At 44.6% G+C, this 4,638-nt stretch overlaps 1 long non-coding RNA gene across 1 annotated transcript; it reads right to left on the bottom strand.

Annotated features, from left to right (window-relative positions):
- Nucleotides 1–1,944: 1,944 nt before the first annotated feature.
- On the bottom strand, nucleotides 1,945–2,770 carry LOC139025128 (uncharacterized). Its single transcript, XR_011476575.1, has 2 exons — nucleotides 2,174–2,770; nucleotides 1,945–2,110 (listed from the first exon to the last, which is right to left on the bottom strand). It is a non-coding gene; the product is annotated as an uncharacterized lncRNA (long non-coding RNA).
- Nucleotides 2,771–4,638: the final 1,868 nt, after the last annotated feature.

Raw genomic sequence — 4,638 nt, 5'->3', positions numbered from 1 at the left:
GCTATAACAGCTCCACTTCTGTGGAAGTTGTTCCACTAGATGGTTGGGAACATATTGCTGCTAAAGCCTCCACTCTTCTGGGAAGGCTTTCCACTAGATGTTGGAACATTGCTGCTATAACGCCTCCACTCTTCTGGAAGGTTTCCACTAGATGTTGGAACAATTGCTGCTAACAGCTCACTCTTCTGGGAAGGTTTTCCACTAGATGTTGGAACATTGCTGCTGATACAGCTCGCACTCTTCTGGGAAGGTTTCCACTAGATGTGGAACAACATTGCTGCTATAACAGCCTCCACTCTCTGAAGGTTTTCCACTAGATGTTGGAACATTGCTGCTATAACAGCCTCCACTCTTCTGGAAGGTTTCCACTAGATGTTGGAACATTGCTGCTATAACAGCCTCCACTCTTCTGGGAAGGTTTTCCACTAGATGTTGGAACATTGCGCTGCGTAACAGCCTCCACTCTTCTGGGAAGGCTTTCCACTAGATGTTGGAACATTGCTGCTATAACAGTCCTTCCACTCTTCTGACGGTTTTTCCACTAATGTTGGAACAATGCTGCTGTAACAGCCCCATCTTCTGGAAGTTCCACTAGATTTGGAACATGCTGCTAAAACCCTCATCCTGGAAGGTTTTCCACTAGATGTTGGAACATTGCTGCTAAACAGCCTCCACTCTTCTGGGAAGGTTTCACTAGATGTTGGAACTATTGCTGCTGAAACAGCCTCCACTCTTCTGGGAAGGTTTCCACTAGATGTTGGAACATTGCTGCCTGTAACAGCCTCCACTCTTCTGGGAAGGTTTTCCCTAGATGTTGGAACATTGCTGCGTAACAGCCTCCACTCTTCTGGAAGGCTTTCCACTAGATGTTGGAACATTGCTGCTGAAACAGCCTCCACTCTTCTGGGAAGGCTTTCCACTAGATACGAACATTTGCTGCTGTAACAGCTCCACTCTTCTGGAAGGTTTTCCACTAGATGTGGAACATTGCTGCTGTAACAGCCTCCACCTTCCTGGAAGGCTTTCCACTAGATGTTGAACATTGCTGCTAAACAGCTCCACTCTCTGGGAAGGTTCCACTAGATGTGAACATGCTGCGTAACACCCTCCACTCTTCTGGGAAGGCTGTCACTAGATGTTGGAACATTGCTTCGAAACAGCCTCCACTCTTCTGGGAAAGGTTTCACTAGATGTTGAACATGCTGCTAACAGCCTCCACTCTTCTGGGAAGGCTTCCACTAGATGTTGGAACATTGCTGCTGAAAAACAGCCTCACTCTTCTGGGAAGGCTTCCACTAGATGTTGGAACATGCTGCTAAACAGCCTCCACTCTTCTGGGAAGCTTTCCACTAGATGGTGAACATTGCTGCTGATACAGCCTCACTCTTCTGGGAAGGCTTTCCACTAGATGTTGGAACATTGCTGCTGTAACAGCCCACTCTCTGGGAAGCTTTCCACTAGATGTTGACCATTGCTGCTGTAACAGCCTCCACTCTTCTGGGAAGGCTTCACTAGATGTTGGAACATTGCTGCTATAACAGCCCACTCTTCTGGAAGGCTTTCCACTATGTTGGAACATTGCCTGCTTATAAAGCCTCACTACTCTGGAAGGCTTCCAAACTAATGTTGGATACTATTTGTTGCGATAACAGCCTCCATACTTCTGGAAGGCTTCCACAATACCTGAACTGCTGCTCGTAACGCCTCACCTTTGACTCACTCCCAGCATGCACTCCGAAGAGAGAGAGAGAGAGAGAGAGAGAGAGAGAGAGAGAGAGAGAGAGAGAGAGAGAGAGAGAGATAATGTGTGATTCAGGTTTATTCTTCAGTTACCAGTTGACCAGACGGAGAGTGTATGTGTGTGAGGTGGTCAGATAAAGAGAAACCAGCAGGTTTAAGCCATCTGGGAAAAGGACTACCATGGGTAAGAAAATCAAAACACCATCATCTTAATATATTTTTATGTACAATACCAAACAGTCATACGACACGTATTTATATAATATTTAGGTAGTAAATTAGGAGTTATTTGATTGAGTGTCTAGTCTTGGACAGTCTCTAACATGGCTACCAGCTGGCTCTGCCACCTGTGACTGCTGTGGACTGGCTCCTCACAGAGCCACTGTCTGTTTCCTTCTTCTCTGTTTCCTTCTTCTCTGGCCCACACTGCTGCCTCACAGAGCCACCATGTCTGTCTGTTTCCTTCTTCTCTGGCCCACACTGCTGGCTCACAGAGCCACCATGTCTGTCTGTTTCCTTCTCCTCTGGCACACACTGCTGGCTCTCTTCATCTGGTACACCACCATAGCTGCCTCATCAGAGAGGGCCTGGGAGCAAACACAGGGGGCGGGGTCAGGTGAGTGTGTGTGTGGACTAGACATACGTTTACAGGAGTAGACTCAGAGGCCTGTAGGTCCTTTGTTTTGCTCTCGCCTTGGAGAAAGAGAGAGAGGGCGAGACAGAAAGAGCGATATGYGGGGAGAGAGAGAAAGATATTGCGGGACAGAAAGATATTACACAATACATTTAGCACAGTGACACACTGAGGATATCCTGATTTGTGTAATAGGAGGTATTTCTATCCTGGGGCAAATGACTCTCATTCTTTCATACTCTTTCTCTGTCAATGTCTTGAAAACTATCCTTTTGCCTCAGGAAGTTCGATAATCCTGTGAAAGAGCGAGAGAGAGAGAGAGAGAGAGAGAGAGAGACAGAGAGAGAGAGAGAGAGACAGAGAGAGAGAGAGAGAGAGAGCGAGCGAGCGAGAGAGAGAGAGTACATTGTTATCCAGAGTCTGTTAGGATGTTTACATGTTATCCACGAGCTGTTTTAGGATGGTTACCATTGTTATCCCCAGAGCTGTTAGGATGTGACAGTTATCTAGAGCTGGTTATAAAGATGTTTTACATTTATGCCAGAGTCCGGTATATAGGAGATGTCTGTAACATGTTATCCAGAGCTGGTTAGCGGTTTCATGTTACATGTTAGCTGTGCATTACCAAGGCTGGTGTGTGGAGTTCATGTTATCCGAGAAGCTGGACTTTAGGATGTTTCATGATTATCCAATCTGAGTTAGGATGTTTCATGTTATCAAGATCTGCTCGGTTATCTAGGCGTGATTCATTGTTATCCAGAGCTGGTTAGCTGGATGTTTCGTTGTATTTATCCAGAGCTGGTTAGGTGTGTTACATGTATCAGAGTGCTGGTTAGGATGTTTTACATGTTATCCAAAGCTTTTAGGAGTTCTTACATGTTATCCAGAGCTGGAGATGTTACATGTTATCCCCAGAAGCCTGTTAGAGATGTTCACCCCCCATGTTATCCAGAGTGCTGATATAGGATCGTATTTTTTCATTCATAATTTCTTTTATTTTTATCTTTAACCAACATGGGTTATCCCAGAGACTGGGTTACTACAGATGTGTACTTAATCCACAGATAGAGAAACACACGCTTGTTTTAGAGATGTTTTACATCAGTATACCAGAGACTGCCTAGGGCATGTTTACAATGTATCCAAGATGGTTAGGATGTTTACCATGGTTATCCAGGACTGCTGTTTAGGTTTAAGGATGTTTACATGATTTTATCCAACTGAGTTAGGAGTTACATTTTATCAGAGGAAGATGTTAGGATGTTTCACGGTGACAGAGATGGTTAGAGATGGATAGTTTTTAAACCAATTTGTGGAAACTTCCCCAGACGCTGTTAGAAATCGTTTACATGTATCCGGAGCTGTATAGGGAGGAGATAGTTTAACCAAATTTATCCAGAAGCTGCTTAGGATGACAATGTATCCACGAGCTGTTAGGTGTTTTACATGTTATCCAGAGTCGGTTAGGTGTTTACATGTTATCCAGAGCTGGTTAGGCGTGTGTTCATGTTATCCAGAGCTGGTTAGCATTTTATGTTATCCAGAGCTGGTTTTAGGTGTTTCCAATGTCCAGAAGCTGGTTAGGCTGATGTTTACATGTTATCCAGAGCTGGTTAGGCTGTGTTCATGTTATCCAGAGCTGTTAGGCTGGATGTTACATGTTATCCAGAGCTGTTAGGCTGTGTTCATGTTATCAGAGTTGGTTACTGTGTCATGTTATCCAGAGCTGTTGAGAGGTTGTCATGTTATCCGAGCTGGTTAGGCTGTTTTCATGTATCCAGAGCTGGTTAGTGTTTCATGTTATCCAGAGCTTTAGCATGTTTTCATGTTATCCAGAGCTGGTTAGGCATGTGTCATGTTATCCAGAGCTGGGTTGTAGGTGTTTCATGTATCCAGAGCTGAATTATTAGGTGCTTACATTGTTATCCCAGAAGCTGGTTTAGGATGTAGTGACTATGTTAATCCAGAGGCTGGTTGATGTATTGTACATGGTTTTATCCAGAGCGCTAGGTTTAGTGTTCATGTTATCCAGAGCTGGTTAGTTGTGTTCATGTTATCCAAGCTGGTTAGGCATGTTTCACATGGTTATCCAGAGCTGGTTAGGCTGTTTCATGTTATCCAGAGCTGGTTAGGATGTGGACATGTTATCCAGAGCTGGTTAGGTTTGTCATGTTACCCAGAGCTGGTTAGGCTGTTTTCATGTTAATCCAGAGCTGGGTTAGGATGTGTAACCATGTTACCAGAGCTGAGTTAGGATGTACATG

Source organism: Salvelinus sp. IW2-2015, unplaced genomic scaffold (assembly GCF_002910315.2).
Source record: "Salvelinus sp. IW2-2015 unplaced genomic scaffold, ASM291031v2 Un_scaffold2290, whole genome shotgun sequence".
NCBI lineage: Eukaryota > Metazoa > Chordata > Actinopteri > Salmoniformes > Salmonidae > Salvelinus > Salvelinus sp. IW2-2015.
Note: the sequence above shows the minus strand (reverse complement) of the source record. Positions and strands in the feature narration are given on the sequence as shown.